Here is an 18,084-nt window from a genome sequence, read left to right on the forward strand (position 1 = left end):
TATCTATAGATATATAACTTTATACATGAATACACTATCCCAGGTTCACCCAACTGCTAATATAGCACAATGTTAAACAGCACCAGCTTCGAAGTCAGGTAGACCTATATTCTCATTCTAATACTCTTGGCTTTTTCCACTTAGGCTTTGCATGGTTTTGAATATGGGGCTAAATTCTCTAAATCTCACTTTCCTCATCTGTATAAAGGGACCCTAATAATCCCTTCCAAAACTGGGTTATCGTAAGGATGAGACGGGGTAATACAGTAAATCGTTTAGTACTGAGCTTGACACCTAGTGAGAAGTCACTAAATATTAACTGTTGTTATTGGTGTAGACATTTCCTAGCAAGTAAATGATATCTAGTGTGGTTGCTCTCATCTGTATTTTAGGCTGTATATGCCCAGAGGAGCAAAGTTCCATTGGTAGCTAGTTTTTTGGGGTTGTCCTTAAACACCAACTGTTCTCAAAGGAACTTAAAGATCATATTGGTACCATACGCCTTAGTACTTGATCCTGAAAATTGTCTCATTTGGGGGAAAGAAGGAGGAGGCAGGTGAACAGGAAACAGAGAAGGGTGTGGAAAAGAATAATTTTCCATTCCTTCTTGGGTACACTGTTAATTGTGGAGAACAGTTTGAAATAAGTGAAACTTCCTTTGCCACCCTCATACATTGTCTTTTCATGAAGGCTCACAAAGAAAGCTTTTCAGGTCTGCAGCACAGACATTCTCTAAAAGAATTAAGATTTTTCAAAGCAATTCCATAACAGCAATAGGACCCTTAGGGAGTGATAAAATAAGAAAACCAAAAGGTTCGCTTATTCATTTTTTACGTATTTATCTCTAACTTGAGTGTTGGCTTTTAGGTGGATGTTTTTACTTTGGAGATGTTTTGTACCTAAATTTATAAAGTTGTGTGCATCATGTGTATTTGTTTGCATTCTTATATTTCAAAAGCATTTCCAGTCCCTTGTAAGAAAGGTATCCTGAAGTCATTTTTATCTATATAGGCTGATAATAGAGCTATCTTGAATATGCTTAAATGGAGAAAATATATTCGCTTAGGTAGATGTTCAATTATTTTTATAAAAATTTCATGTGGAGCCTTTCCTCTCTTAATCTGCTGACACACAAAGGAAAAAAAAAAAGCATGTGATTTAAAAATTGAATGCAGAGAAGAATCCATGCAAAATAAGAATAGAAATTGCAGCCTCCCAGAGTAGCTTTCTACATGTGGAATAAATGCTGTGCTGAAATGTTGAGAAAGTGAATCTCTCCATGTTGAACATTTTGGCTTTCATTCTGCTAATTGGACTGGGTGTTCATTTTGCCAGGGGTAGAAAAGGCCCATAAAGAAAACAGATCTTTGCTGAGGTCATCTCAGTTCCTTGCTTAGTACTCAATCTACTTCCTATTTGTCCTCCCTCTTCCCCAGAAAGAGACCCTGGGGATAATGCCCTTCAAGGAGACTGCAGACCGTCCCCCAAGAGGCTTCGTAAGAGGTTCCAGCCAGTGTAGGATGTAGATTGTTTCTTGCCCTCACCTTACCTTCTTCTTCCTAACCCTCAACCCAGTTCCTACCTGCTGCTGTCTTTCCAGAGACCAGGAGGGTTTTTTCTTTCCCTTATGGATACCTTCTTTTACTCCATGTATTGCTAGGGGTGGAGGTGGGTATAATATTCACCCAGCTAAAATTTCCCTATGAATCAGAAAGAGAACAGAGCATATTCTGCGAGTGGGCATCTTAGCTTAGAATCTTTCTGTTCCTCTGAAGCCCATTCATTTAGCCCTAGGAAATATTCCACAAGGCAGAGTAATGAATGCCCGAAACTACAATCTTGATTTATAAATCCCAAAATGCTGTACACAAGGTCTTGGAGCAAAAATTCTACATGGATACATAAAGTACTTCTGCTTTATTTATTTAAATAATTAACCTTTCCCTCATAGACAGCTGGAATTTCTATCAGTTATACTTAACTAAGGTATTTTGTATTTAATTGCCACATTGCTCCACTCAAATAAGAGACACTATCAATTCACTCTGTAGCCTCCAGTTGTTTCTGTCGCAAAAATAGGACCCTTGGCTGCTTTTGCTTCCTTTTAACAAGTATTTGTTAATTTTTATAATTTGCACAGCTTAAAGAACAGCAGTTCTGTTTGTGTAAATCACAAGATTTAATTAGAGAAGAAGAATCCAAATGGTGCAAATAAAAGTCTGTGCATAATAAAATATTAATTGCCTCTAAAAATACAATAGTGCTCTCGTATTCTATTACACTCCAGTGGAAAGTGCTGCCAGCAACAGAGCTTGGTGCCACAGCTCGCCTGCGATCGTGGCAGCCTTGGAGAATGGTTTGTGACCCTGAAAGGCTGGAGGAACAACTGCCTTTGTTGCATCACTGATGAGGGTACCTTTAGTCTTGTTTCTATTAGGGTGTGGGACACTTACTGTATACTCATTTTACTGCCTTGTCATCTTTGTACCCTTTTGCATCTTTTCCTACAAACTTCTGAAATCTAAAGAACTATGAAGAATTTAATGCCTTAAGTTTTTGCCTAGGTAAGAATTTATTTGAGGGAAAGCAAGTTAAAGGGAACGAAACATTTGACTAGTTGTTCTGGTCTTGCCATTGACAGGCTATGTCACTCACTGGCCCTGTGACCTCAGGTACATAGCTTCCCCTCATGGGACCTCTGATTCTTCATCTATAGGATAAATAAAGGCCGGAGCTCAAGGTCTCTTTGATTTCTAATCATTCTATTATTCTAGTTAGTATCTCTTTACAAATCAATTCTTTTTAGGAGAAGGTCAGTGTAGAACAAAATAAGTGAAATATTATTTGGTAATAGCATGTACTCTCTAGCATGTACAATAATGTATGTAAGACATAAAGTAACATCTTGTAATTTTCAATAGTGTTTTATAGTTTCAAAGATCTGTACCTTATTTACTTGATTATGAAACTTGTTCTAAGAATCTCATAAGATCAAGTAATATTCTGTATGAAAGGAACTTATAAAGTTTAATGCTGAACACATATTGCTAATATTGTTATTAGAATAAATAGGTTTGGTTTTCAAAAAGAAAATAAACACAGAGGAACAGGTAAAAAATTGAAATCCATATTAGATTGTTATGTTATGTCATTAGTTTATTTTAACTTATAGCATCTGGGGAACGGTGAGGCTTATATGGTGACCAATGAAGTGCCTTGACGTAAATGCCTTCTCATTTTGGCACGGTGTGTGTAGGAGGGTGGGAACCCATCTGACCCTAATCTTTGCTTGACCTCCTCAAAGTGAAGCCGGCTGATTCATCCCCAGGCCCCACTGCATCATCCAACTTAGAGTGCTGGGGGAGAACTCCCCACTCAGGGAAGAGACCTACCAGAAGTAAAAGCAGAGGAACCTCACATCAGCTTCATGCCCTTCTCTCTTCAAGATGAACTTAAAACCAAATATCACTAGCATGTGAGGAAAACAAGCAACATGGAAGAGAAACACCAAATGAAAAAATGAAGATTTGTTTCATCAGAAACAGATCATTTATAGCACCGACAGTTTTAGAGGTTTCTTAGTTATATTCTCAGACATATTTAAGAAGTTATCAGACTATCAAAAATGATCAAAGAACATGAAAAGCTCTTGAGATTAAAAATATGAAAGCAGAGATTAAAATAAACTAATAAAATACGAGAATATTAATAGCAAATATTCACTTGTGCAGGCCCTGCTTCATGTACCTTATGTGTATTAACTTATTTAATTCTCATAACAACATTGAGAAGGATATACTATTATTTCCCTTTATAGATGAGAAACCAGAAGTACACAATGGTTACGTGGCTGACACATATTTCTCAGCGACTAAGTGGCAGAACTGAGAGATATAAGCCTAAGTAATTGGCCTCCAAAGAACTGGCAATTATGCATTCAACTCTATTTCTCCCCAAAAGATAGAAAAAATAAAGATGATTTTAATATTGTTACAGAGGGAGAGAAAAGCAAAACATCATCTAAAGGTTAGTAAAAACCAGAAAGGCATCAGGCTTCCTTTCAACTATACTGTACTCTAGAAAGCAATAAGGTACTTACATTCTGAGATCAAATAATTTTCAATCGAGATTTTATATTGAACTCAGCAATCTACCACATATGGGGACAGACTAAAGGCCTTTTATGACATTCAAGGACCAGAAAAATTGATCTCTCTGAAAATCTTTCTTAAGAAATATCTGGAGGTGCGCACCTTCAAAATGGAGAAGGGAAACAAAACAAAACAAAACAAAAAGTGTAGGACTGAGGACACATCTGACCCAACTCAGGGGGCGAGAAGAAGAAAGAAAGGAATCCTGGGAGGCTACTAGGCAGCAGTCTATGAAATAAATTAGCTCTGTTGGGAGCAGGAAGTCAGGGGCTCTGGATAGTGATGTGCAGGAAAAAATAAAAATTGGAGAGAATGAAAAGTTTCAGTTCTGGAAAAATGAAAAGATGAAGGTGTAAAATGCCATAAAGTAAAAATCATTGTAGCAGTTCTCAGAACTGCAGAAATAAGTTCAACTGTGTCTGAAACATAAACAATTGAAAGGTGGCAAAATTCTGAGAAATTGAAGGAGTATAAGAAAACACAATACATCTGATGTGGATGTTCAGAAAATTTGATTTAGAATCTCCCAGGAGTGATGGAATTGGGCCCACTAATCCCAGCACCACTGCTGAGGCTAGCACTGGGCAATATATACACAGGCATAGTGATGTTCATACTGATTCTCCAATGTAGCGTCAATTCGTATCCACAGAAGACTTCGACCTGGTTACAGTTCATATTGTAAATATGACCTGTATTGATGGCGTCGGTGTTACCATGTAGCTGAGAGAAGATGGAATTAAACAGAGGATCAGGAAAAGTAGAGGAAAATGAAGAAGTTCAATACACTTATCTGACAAAATGGAGACTTAGGAGACACTTTTCAAAGTCATTGAAAGTAGAATCTGAGGTCTAAAAGGTAATGAATCAGAGAACTTAAAATAAAAACTGATTAAGTACTGATCATAAAAGGAAGAGGAGAGTGCAAGTGAACTAAACCTTCATGTATTATAAGAGCAAGTAAATACTGCCCAGTATGGTGTTTATAGATGTAAGCACTGTAAGGCCAAAGAGAGTCCCTTAAAAGAGTATGGGGAGTGGAACTAAAGGTGGTAAGGTAGATAATCAGGATCAGTAGTTTTCACCATAGTTTCTGTTCTTTTGGCTATCCTGTACATGTATTATTTTAAAAATATTATAATATTTGTGAAAAGAAGTATGCTAATTTTAATTTTCTAGTTTTCTACATCTAAGGACTTTTAATGGGTCAATATGTTATCAAGGTTAAAAATAGAGCCTGAAGTATATTTGCATCAATATAATCAGAAGGTCCTGTTCTTTTGAGAGTTATCTCTGGGTCCCATGGATAAATTCTTAAGGTGACACATGATGAAAGGGGTAGGTCTCTTTATGATTTGGGTCAGTATGTTATCCTTGCTGTACTATCTGAATGATCATGACATAGAAAAACCATACAGAATAGAATAAAGGCAAGTTTTTATCTTTTAAAAATACCAGATATAAACAAAAGGCTAAACATTTACAATCAACAGCATTTACTTTTTTTAGTCTTGGGCATGTGCTAACAAAGAATTAGAAATTATAGGTCTGGACTAATGACAGTGTGATGTTGGCCAAGGCACTCTACCATTTTTGTGATTCAGTTTTCTCATGCATAAAAAAAAAAACAAAAAAAAAACAAACAAGGAAGAAAATAAAGTAGAAAAAGAAGATGGAGGGAGGAAAGGAAGAAAGAAAAAAGAAGGAAGGAAGGAAGGAAGGAAGGAAGGAAGGAAGGAAGGAAGGAAGGAAGGAAGGAAGGAAGGAAAGAGGATTTTGATTGATTGATTCTAAAGTTCTATTTTTCTGAGTGAGAAAGATTTATTTTGAACTGAGATAATTGTATAGTTTAGAGATAGGTGGAGAACTTAGAAAGCTTTGAGCCCAAGAACAGATTATAAATATATATTTTAGTGATAGATCTTTAGGGAATAGGGAGTCCCTAAAAGCTCAAGAAGTAGATGGTAGGATTAAATCAGTTACTAATTACTGTGCAGACAAGAGAAACAAAGCAGAGAATGCTTGAATGCACTGGTAATTTATTAATTCATCAAAACTATATTAAACTCCAAGCTATATTCAAAGTAGTTTGCTGGAAGCTTTACTGATTCTAAAAGACATATGAAGGTATAGGTCCTGATTTATAGACATTACACCTAGATTAGGAGATAAGGCACACTTCCTGCAACTTTAAACATACGAGAGTACAAATACATCTGCAGACAATGTGTGGTTTGGGCTTTCAGAGGAAAGACCACTTTTGTCTGTTATAATGAGAGAAGATTTTACAGGGCATAAGAAGCTAGAGATAGGGTTTAAGAGAAGCTGAGGAAAATAAGTTTTGTGATGAGGCAAAAGAGAAGCTAGTGAGGTAGAGATAACGAATCATCTTACCTTCAGAACTTCAGCATTTCACATGAGGCTGTCTCTCGCGCCCCCCCCCCCCATACCTAAAACTATTAACGTGGGTGGGAAAGTAATAGCCTTAATGTCTTAGGACTTACCGTCTGGGGTGGGAAGTAGTTGGGTTTTCCAAATCTATAAGGCTCTTTTTGATCTCTGGCTCTCCATTTTCATGATCTCATCCTTAGATAGCTTGTGAAAACTACGCAATAATGGCCAATGCCTTGGCTCTTTTCAACATATCTTCTAGAGCTACTTGATCCACAGGTAACGTATACTTTCAAGTGACCGTAGACAGCAATCTTACCAGATATTTTTACTGTACAACAAGTATCTGTAGTTTTCCAGTCACAAATATCAGTTTTAGTACAACTTGCTGCTTGATTGGTCTTCTGTTTTAACAGCTCTACCTTCCAATGACACTTTCTGTGATAAATTTGTCCACATTGAAAATATCTCTTTTCCAATCAGCAGGAAAAATCACAGATGAGTGGTATACATTCTGATGGTTAGAACTATCATATGGTCATACTTAACTATGGGATTGGGAAGCAAAGCCTATCTGTGTGCCCAGGAAGAAGGGAACCCACTTAATGATCCACTCACCAATATCTGATGTAAATGAAGACAGTGTCATGATGGATTGACAATACCTGTCACAGACAAAAGTTTGGCATGCAAGTTTTTATGTAGTATATTTTCCATATTGTCATCTTCAATGCAGTTAGATAACTGTTAGCTAATATTCTTAAAGGTTTATAAATGGTTCTTTCCCCCCCTCAAATATATGTTTGTCTCAATAGATTAGTCTCCATCTGTTCTTAATAATCCTCCTTAATAACACTTTCCAAAAAATTTTGGCTCAAAATGACAGTTTAAAATTTAAAACAGGCACTAGAGCATCTTTTATAAAAAGCCTAGTTTTAGACTATCCCTCACTTTAAAATTCTGCTGTCTGTGCTATAATTCCACAGTGCCCAAATATTTCAGAAGCAATATAATCTTCAGTTTATTTCAAATTTCTAAGCTTTCCCTAGGGCACCCGTGTCTCTACAGGGCAAGAGTAACTAGGAACTTTGGTTTGATGCTTTCCACTTGGTTAAAGTTCACGAAGGGGAGAAATTGCCCATGTAGGAACTGCACTTCCAATACTTGTCGCTGAACATAAAATAACTCGGGCCTCCAGGGCTAATGGTAACATTAGAATCACTTGAGGCTCAGGTAAGAAAATTGTAATTAAAAAGGAAATAGAGTTTGAGATATAGCTGAACTTTATTATATAAAAGTACAGCATAGCATTTCCTTCTTAACCTTGGAGCCAAGTCTCTGAAGGTGCTGAAGTTCTTGATACCCAGAAAATACCTTGATGAGGGAAGGGGGGAAGGGAGAGAGAGAAGGGGGTTTGTTAAGTAGACCACTGTCAGAGCTCTGCTCTGAATTTCATTAGATAATTAAAGCCTGCTTGACACCTATTTTAAGTTTCTCTACTTTTGTTTCATCTTAGTTTGATTTTCCTCTCATCAGTCCCTGGGCAACATCTTGGCCTCAGTTCCTTCACTGCTATGAAGTCATCCTTCCTTTAACCTAACGAATTCTCCCCCAATTCCCTCATTTAGAAGTGGAGCCAAATACGCAGAGCAAGCATCTTCAGTTTCTATTGTATTTTTATAACTAAAATGGCATGGCCTAGTAGCTGTGTTTTCTTATAACTTCTCTGTGACAGACTGAAATAAACATACCACCTTCCCATAAAGGTCAGCTTAGAAACACAGCTGCCTGACGTGCTCACAGAGCATGTCACAGTGAACCCCAAACCTTTCCTGACTACTAATACAGTTTAAAACCCAATTAAGACCCCTAGCCTCCTCTTTAAATCCTGAAGGGCTTAGGGACTCAGCCTCCTCAGAAAGAGCCTACTGAAGTCAATCTGCCCTTTCTACTTTCAGTCACTGCTTGCTCTCAGCAGTTATTTCTAAGATTATATTGAAACTATCTCTAAGAAGTCATTTTGGAAATGAAAACCCAAGAGCATAGACCTCTCAGTTCCTGGTTATCCACCTGAGTCTTGCTATAATAATTCACGACATGGCATACAAAGCTTTCTCTATCAACAGGCGGGCTAGCATGGCATCCTGAGTCTGCCAAGGCCTATTTCCTCCCCCTACATGGTTTTAAATGGAGCAGAGCCCCAGAGAAATCGATTGACCCTTGTTGCACTATACTTACCTGTTTCTCTGATCTCAGAGTTACCCTGAGTGCCTAGCAATATGACAATTTTAATACACACCACGCAGTTCTGTCTAGGAGGCATGCAATCGGGAAAGGTAGGGACCTTCAATGGATCTGCCTATTAGTCCCTTTGACAAGAGAGACCTAGGGCACTTGGTATCTCACACCTGCCACAGGTGCTCAGGTGCTCAGTAGTGATGAGCCCTCACCTGAGAACTCAGTGGCACTGGTGGTGTGCATTTCTCTTTGTTGAACTTCTGTCCCTCTTGATAGCTCAGATCTATGCCAAGATTCACTGGGTCAGAACCACTCATTCTTTGCTTTGTGCACATGTGTTAAGGGATTAAGAGAACCGGGAGGCATATTTAACTTTAGGAAGTAAAGCTTTGGAAAAGTACATTGCTGCTGAACACCTAGGACTGCTAATGGGAGGTTTCCTTTCACTCCCATGGTCTGGGAGTTGGAGAATCACAGACATGGTTCAGACCCTTGACTCTGCATCTATTGTGGCATCTGTCCTCTCCATGCTATTGTTTGGTGGCTAATAGACAGAACAATCCCTTGCAGAAAACGTACATGTAGGGAAATTTTGCAAAGCACTGAAAGGAGTTTCGAGTCCTCTCAGAAAGTCCACAGGGTTCAGTGAAAATAGAATCTAATCAACCTGTAAAAATTGAAATCCCACACCTATCGCACGACTTGATTTGATTCGAGGTGTCGTCTTTTTGCTCCCCAAGCAGGAAAGTGAGTTGACTGTCTCTCCAGGAGCATCCTCTGCATGCGTGTCTGCTGCGCACAGCCTCACCCTTTGCCTTCTTCTTTTGGGCCTCTGGTCCTGAAAACTCCCCGACTGCCTGCTGCCCACGTGGCCGTGGTGGCTTTTCGGCTAACCGAAAGTGGAAGGGAAGGAGTTCCTTCTGCTTCCCTCCTATTCCCTCTCTGCTCACCTTTTTTCATGTTCTCTTTTCCCCGAATCTCATAATTCCCCCCTGACCCCAGGGTTTTTGTGAGGACTTGGTGAAGAACCGTTTCTTAATCAATCAAAATGAAATCAGAGCAGTTTCAGAATTCCATATGGTGTTTGGACAATAGTCCCCTGTGCCCACAACACACCAGACTATTGGGACGGTTGTGTTTCAGTAAATCTTCTTCCATTCAATGTTTCAAGATAGGAACACCTGTAATGTGGACAACTGAGTGTGGTTTGTTGATTGAGGGAAGTAATCGAAGCCACATGGATTTCATCCTGAGAAAAGTGTTTTGAAGAAGAGAGTTTCATTATATAGTCAGAAGAGAGACAGCACCAAGATTGAAGGGGTGGCGATTGCCACTATTCAGAGGTGGAGTAACTGATAAAGGTGCTTTTGGGGGAATGTAAGTTTAAAAAAAAATAATATTCACATCAGTTTCTCATGCAAAAACAAAAAACAATGCTTGCATATATTATGTTAACCCAACTTTGCAATAATTTGTAAAAATAGCTGTATCATCTTCTGCAGCATTAGACATGTTCTCCCCAATACCTTTTCCTACTGCAGCAACCAAAGCATGTATTTGTATAATGTATTATAACATGTTCCTTTATATATTAATACAAACAGTCCTTTATTCAGAGAAACTTTACGTCTATGCATAATGCACTAGCTCATTGTAGCAATAAAAAGAGAAGAAATTTTTTACCAGCCAAGAATATATGACTACAACATGGAGCTCATCAGAATTTTACCACGGAGGGGGGTCCAGACTCCCTTAATTACTCTAAAAAAAATTGCACGGGGATGTTAGGGAACATAGTTCAATGCCACTTTCCAGAGACAGTAGCTGAAGCAAGGGTGCCTTTCAGCACCATGCCAGCACGCAGGCTCCAGCATGGGCGGGGAGAGCGTCAGCGAGCCGGCTCAGCTCCTCCCTTGCCGACCTACCGCCATCTCCCACGGGGACACCGACAGTGCGCTCTGTGCTTTGTGCTGCTCGGCTGTTGAGCACTAATGAGCTTGCGGCCTAAGGTTTGATCCGCTCATCCAGCAATACAGGAGGGACGGGTGGGGGTGCTTTGCCCAACTCCAGAAGCATTCCTGGAGGGGAAAGGGTGTTGAAGCCAGCAGACGTGACTTAATTGACCTTCAACTTTCATCTGACTTAAAATTGAGCTTTGTTTTTATTCTTTTTCCTATTTTTCTGTTTCATTTTCATAAGCAGTGGTGGTAACTAAAAGGGGAATAATCAAAGGGGATTTGAGTCTGTGTATAGCAGTTAAGTGTATTTAGTTATTGTTGGCGTGTGTGTGTGTCTGGGTGTGTGGCATTATATTAATAAAGAGATCCCATTTTTGAATTCTAAAATTTAAAATTATGTCTTTGAATGCTTTTCCATTTTGTCTGATCTGGTGCTTATATATCCTCACATACTTCATTTCTCTTATAATATGAGGAGAGATATTAAGAGGCAATTTCCACCTTGCATATCTCTGTTTTAGTTACAACATATTGCATGGGAGACATTATTTTCAAATGATTTTCTTTTTGCTCAGTCCTGAATGCTTCTCATCCCACAGCAAATACTCACTTAAATGGTGTAAGCCATCTGTAGTTTATAAAACACCTTTAAGCTATTGTTTTAAAGTTTCATACCTTTTAATGTTTTCCTATTTATTTCCTGCTGATATCAACATATACCCTGCCAAAACCAATCTTTGGTGTATACTAACATATTCATATTGAACATTGATCCAGAAAGTTTGCAGATAATAAGCTGAGTGAACACCTGTGAGGGCTAATTTTTAATATTTATGGAGAGTTCATTTCTGTGTTGCAATCCTTGTGCTGAGTTCACTTGTTGAAGACACTCTACAGAGTGAGTCTTTGCAGTGGATTCCATTATGGGAGAGGTTTGAGGCTTGAGTACTAAGCTGTTTATTAATTGGGATTTCAGTTGTGTAAGAGAATATTGTAAGAATTTGATCACTGTGCAATGAATCTATGAAAAGCAGTTGATCTAGTACATTTTTAAATTGTCACATGCTAAATGCATTATAGAAAATTATTTCTACCTTAGAGAAAAATGTCCAAAAACAAAACATTTATTTTTAGTTGTAAGGCAATTAATTTTCTTACTATGAATGAGATGTCTTAATGCTTGGCTAACCCTTTGGAAAGAGAGAAACATTTGATAACTGTGTAAGACAATATTTCATGGGTACATTCCACTCTCTGTAAAGTGTTAGTGCCTGGAAACAATTAGTCACAGGTTCAAGATTCAAACCAATGCATTTTATGATCAGAAAACTGGTCTGAGATTTTTTTAAAAAGAAAATATTTTAATATATTCCCTAACTCTTCTCTCCCAGGTAGTTCCCCTTAAAGTCACATAAGGTGAACTGGCTGGCACAAGGAGATGATACAATGATGCATATTGTTACCATGGGCTGATAAATAAATTAGCAATAAGACTTAGATTCAGAGACCTGAAAAATACTTTCGTGATCAGGTGTGTTCACTGTTGATTAAACTAAACCCTGAATAAGTCACATTTTTAGAAAGCTTACCTGTTGATGTAAGTTAGTTTGTAGCAGATTCAGGATGAAAATCCAGCCCTCATTTGGTACTGAGGGAAATGTAGATCTAGAAAGTAGTCTTGAAAAATGGCCCATATGGGTAGAAATATTAATCTGCAATGACCTCCCTACCACTAAGGAAGCTCCATTTTTTTCCATAGTCTTCTCATGCACAGTATTAGTTTTGAGGGACTCATCATCCATGAGTTGTTTAAATTGGAAGGCAAAATCACTTTGTGCCAGGAACAATATTTTTAGTTAAAGGGGCTTTAGGCTTTTTATTATGTTATTCTCTTCTACTATTCTTTTTCTGCTTCACAATTTCCATTAGATCCTGAAATCCATATTAAAAATAATTTATCTTAGAGCAGAAGAAGCAGCCTTCTCCTCTTACCTAGTAGCAGTTGGAAAATAATTGAAAGGAATTGGAAGATGGCCATAGCACCATTACTTTGCTTTGCATGCTTGAAGCTTCCTAAATATATAAGTTTTATCAATTATTAATTGATCAGAATGATGCTATAAATTTCCAGTGCAAATTTTGCTTTGTGCCGCACATGAAGAATACAGTTTATTTCTTGTTGAATTTGGAGGTAATGATAGTGCCGAAAGTATTAATGAAACACAGAATTCCTCAACACAGAAGTGCTGTGTTGTCCAGAAAATTCTTTAGAAAATAGGTCTGACAAGCAAATAAGTATCTTACCTCTTGGGATTGTAGGTATCCTGAAATCCAGAATGAAAAATAATTTTAAGAATTTATCATGCACAGGTTTGATATAAACAAAAATGTACGAAGAATAGATGTGTATAATAAAGAAATCTAGGTGAATAAAAATCAGTATGCCCAGCAGGCATGGCTTCGCAGCTGAGCATCAACCTATGATCCAGGAGACTGAGATTCAATTCCTGGTCAGGGCACATGCCCTGTAGCGGGCTAGATCCCCAGTGGGTGGTGTGCAGGAGGCAGCTGATCAATGACTCTCTCATCATTGATGTTTCTAGTTCTCTCTCTCCCCCTCCCTCTCCCTCTCTGAAATCAATAAAGACATATTTAAAAAAATCAAAGAAAAACAATCAATATATTATAAACTCTAACGTGATCAAGTAACCTAAGGCTGTCTGTGGATCTAAGAAGCAGGGACCAATGTCTCTGCATTGCCGACAGCCACCTAATGTCTACTTCATGTTGTTATTTAGTAAACTATTGTTGAAGTAATTAATTGATTAGCTAGTTAATTATTCAATAAAAAGAGGTTAAATTTTATAAAAATCTTGGAATGATTCATATATATTAAGTGAAATGATTAAAATATGTGTAAATAATTCAGTGATATACTCCTGGTAATTCGAATACATCAGCAATGCCCAGCGAGTGGATCAGCGGTTGAGCATCTACCTAGGATCCAGGAGATCCAGGTTTGATTCTCGGTCAGGGCACATGCCTGGGTTGCAGGCGCAATCCCCAGTAGGGGGCATGCAGGAGGCAGCCAATCATGACTCTTTCATCATTGATGTTTCTGTCTCTCTCTCTCCCTCTCCCTTCCTCTCTCTGAAATCAATAAAGACATTAAAAATTCAAATACATCAGCAAATCTAGAAAATATAAAGGTGGGTTCTTCACTAGGTAAGAAAAATTGAGTATGAAAGTCAAACCTTCAAATATAGAATGCTTTACAAAGTTTGTGTATAAACAAATAGAAGTCTTTTAACTGACTTGAGTCAATAAGTACCTTGTCCCACTTCACTTGACCCTGCAAAGCAGTTTAATAATAATTTTGCACACTACTTTCTATCTATTGAGGATAACATAGGACAGGTCATTAATTTCACATATAATGGATATTTTCAAAGGTAAAATGCTAAACATAATTGACCTAAGGACTTGGTTTTACTACTTTTCTCAAACAAAACGCTGGTATCCCTCAAGGTTTGTTGTGAGGCATTATCTGTTGGGGTGATTTATTGTAAACCTTTGTTACCATGGGCAATTAAAACATGAGAGAGTTTACATAAAAGTTTTCAGGTGTAGTGGGATTATTTCTCCTTTACTGAAGGCCTTTATAATTCTAATGCTAGATCTTTGAAAAATGGATTCTTTATTTCTTTGTTCATTTAACATTAATCTTTGAAAATTATATTCTTCGTTTCTTTGTGCATTTATCCTTGATGTAGAGAGCCTTAACTTTAGACTTTCTTGGTAACACATTATGGGGGTACATATAATTATATCAAAACACTGATATGGGCATGGAGACAGATGGCATAAGCTTGTCTTCATCTATCATCGAACTCTTTCCTTCCAAGCCTTAATCCCTCACCACAAGGCTAAATTGCCCTTATCAGCATGATTTTATGGCCACATGGTAGCAGGATGTGAGACTTTTTGAGGTATAGAAAAATGTGTACAAACAGACATTAATACACATACTCAAGAATACAGCTTTGTGAATGAAGATGGTTTTCAATGAAGATATGGAGAAGGACATGAATACATCTTCTATCCTACCTCTCTCACTCTTGTGGAACCTATTCTAGTTTTATTCTGTCACTTGGTCTTTGTATTTGTAAACATGAAGTTAAGTCAATAAAATTTTGATAACTTCTATAGGTCATGCACTAGAATAAGTATTAAGGATGTATAATCAATGTTCCTGCCTTGATGAATTTATAGTCTACTATACTTTTAAAAACATTGAATTAGCAGCGGTGTTTTTTGTTTCCCTAACACCGAGGCCTGCTGCTAATCACCGCTTCTCAGAATACTTACAGGTTTAAGAAAAGTGAATACTTCTTGTACCCATATCTCTATCAAAAGTGGGAAAATTTTAGGTATAGCACAAGAAAAACGAGATAGCATGTTTGTGTGTGTGGAAGAAGAGAAGATTTTTAAAATTTGAATTATAATTAAGTGTTTGAGGATCAAGACTTAAGTTACCTTACTTTCCACGTTCGCTCACGTTATTTACCTGCCCATAGGCATTTGAGCTTGTGATTATACATCTGTTGTTTACTTGCTACTTCTAACTTCTACCAACAATTCTGCCACAAATTGTTTATAATTGTTAATATCTTCTTTCTTCACTGTTTTTTTTTCTTTTCTGCTTTTGCTGTTTCCTGTATCTTCTGTGTTTTTTTGTGTGTGTGTTTTTAATATCCTTGGCTTTATTTTGAAAGGCCTGAATTTTCAAAGATGCACTAAACAATAAGATTGATTTTTTCTTGGTAGACAAATTAATGATAGCATCTTTTCTATAATCCCTTTGATTTCTGTACTTGTCGTTTGTTCACGTCTTGTTTGGTCAGTGGAGATAAGATCAGTTACTGGGCTAAATATTATTTAAAACCCCTTCATAGTGCTTATTTGTTTTTCTTCAATTCAAGAAAAAATCATATCATTAGGTGATATAGTTACATCTTATGTCTCATCAAATGAAAAATTCATAGGTATAACTATTCTGTATATGAAAATACATTTTTATGATGCAGCTACCATTTGCATTTTAGTTTATTTCTATTATTTTTGTCCCCATGTGTTTTAATTCTGTGGCTCCCCAACAACTCTTTTCTAAATTTCCAAATTATAAAGATCTGGAAACAGCTGTTGTACTGAGTCTGTGTAAATGCAATCTGACCGCAACAAACAGGAGAAAATAGGAAGGACTGTGTATAGACACATTCAGAACATCTATTTAATTAGGGACAAGAGAACATACAGTTAACTTTCCAGGGAAGCAGCCACATAACAGCGCACTTTGGAGGGCAAAGCCCCCACGACATCTTCTGTTCTCATTGAATGCAAAGTTAAACACCCCCACTCACACAGAAATAGCTGTCTGCAAAATGCCATCTGTGATACTGAATGTTTTGGAAGTGGGGGAGGTGGAGAGAAATAATATAAGGTACACCAACATGTGGTAGACATCAGCAAAAGCTGAGGCAGTCAGAAACACATGCCTTATCCACAAGTCCTATGGTATAAACAGCAATAACATTAACAATTACCCAAAGGAACAAAAAGGAATCTTCCCATAGACACAGAGCAAAAATGCATTCAACCAAATGTATTTCTGTAATGTCTGGGAAGGCAAGCCTGTTTAGTATTACTGTAATGACCACAAGTGCCATTTTCCTGGGAGTGAGAAGGTTGTTTTTGTTTTCTTAGGTTATTGTAAAGTGCACATTAGTGAGTAAAGACAGTCGCCTTAGGTAAACACCAGTCTCATCTTGTGTGTGTAAACATAGATTTAGGCATTTTTAAAAGTTCATTTATTATCCAGTTAAATGGGGAGTTCGCTGTTCTTGTGAGTACAGCAAAGAGAAGTAAGCATTCGTTATGAGGGTGTGTCTGGATAAACAGAAAGAGCAATATGGAAATGCTCACTTTGCAGGATCTATTTAGTAGGAGCTTCTAAAAGTAGTCCTAGTCTGAATCAGACTAGAAGTGTCATGGTTGTTTCTTTAGTTTTATGAAGAAACTGCATTTGATCTTTGGCTTCAAAACTTTCTCCTACTCATAAAAAAAGAGAAGCATTGATACTGCATTTGTAGTGGGGCTTGCCCTTGAAAAAGTGTAATGCTTCGAAGCAATTCATCTAACTTATTTATAGTTAAAAATAATGAGTTACAGAAGTTCATTGCAATCATCTTGCGTCAAAAGGTCATGACCTGGATGGCTAGAGATAGTTTCTGTGGAAATAGGATCAGAAGGCAAAAACAGGAAAAGACTATTTATGCCAGAAAATGGTATATGAAGTTGAAAAGGAAAAACTGAAGAAAGAGAAAAATTGTGAGTGTTTTTCCATGTTAAAAAATGTTCTAAAAGACTTTAGTAGTGAGACTAGGAGCAGAAAAGAATTGAAATATGGTGCGAAAGTCATGAAATACAAACTTTCAGATGAAAGAAATCTAGAATTTAAAATAAAAATAAAATTCTCACTTTCTATCCTTTGCATTTCTTTAAAATTCAGAGCACTACTCTGGTGGACAAGAATATTAACAATTGGAATGCAAACTGAGTTGGTATAATAAGAAATATCAAAACTCTCATTTTAGTAATCAGAGCTGAGTCACAGAGGAGAGCCCTGCTTGAAGCCCATTAACACATCATAATAACAACCACCTGATGTAATGAAAACAAATGAATTCCAAAGAAATAGAAAATGTAAGATTGGGTCATTATCGCACAAGCTAATGAGAAACAGACTTTACCTGTTGTCTTGGGTTCCAAGGAAATTTTTCAGTCCACTGAGAGCATTTTACACCAGGAAATATTTCATTCTGTTTTGGAATTTCTCCTTGGAACATGGTACAGGACTATTTTCTTGCCTTCAGCCTTCTAGTTTTAATTTAGTTAAGCTGAAATCTCTGTCTGTTGCTCATTACTTTATTTGTGATTTTACAGAAAATGAGAATGTGATGGAGCTGGGAGGGAAAGCTTAAAATGTTAGTGTTCTAACTCAACATTCTCAAGTGATGAAGAGAAAGAAATACTAAAAGGGCCTCTTCACTCTTATTTATCACATCCCCACCCTTTATTTTGGAGTTTAATCATTGCTACTGACAACTATTCCCAGCACAGTGTATTGGAAAGGGATGAACGCGAGCTTTGAAATGTCTGTGGCTTTGGATAACTCTGGATTCTAATCCATAATACGTGGTAGTGTCAATAATTCATGATGTAATTCCACATTTGTTAGGTAATAGAACTGTGTGTCTTCCTATACATTTCTGCCTAGCTCCCAGCAC

The sequence above is a fragment of the Miniopterus natalensis genome, chromosome 9 (assembly GCF_054644295.1).
Source record: "Miniopterus natalensis isolate mMinNat1 chromosome 9, mMinNat1.hap1, whole genome shotgun sequence".
Lineage (NCBI taxonomy): Eukaryota > Metazoa > Chordata > Mammalia > Chiroptera > Miniopteridae > Miniopterus > Miniopterus natalensis.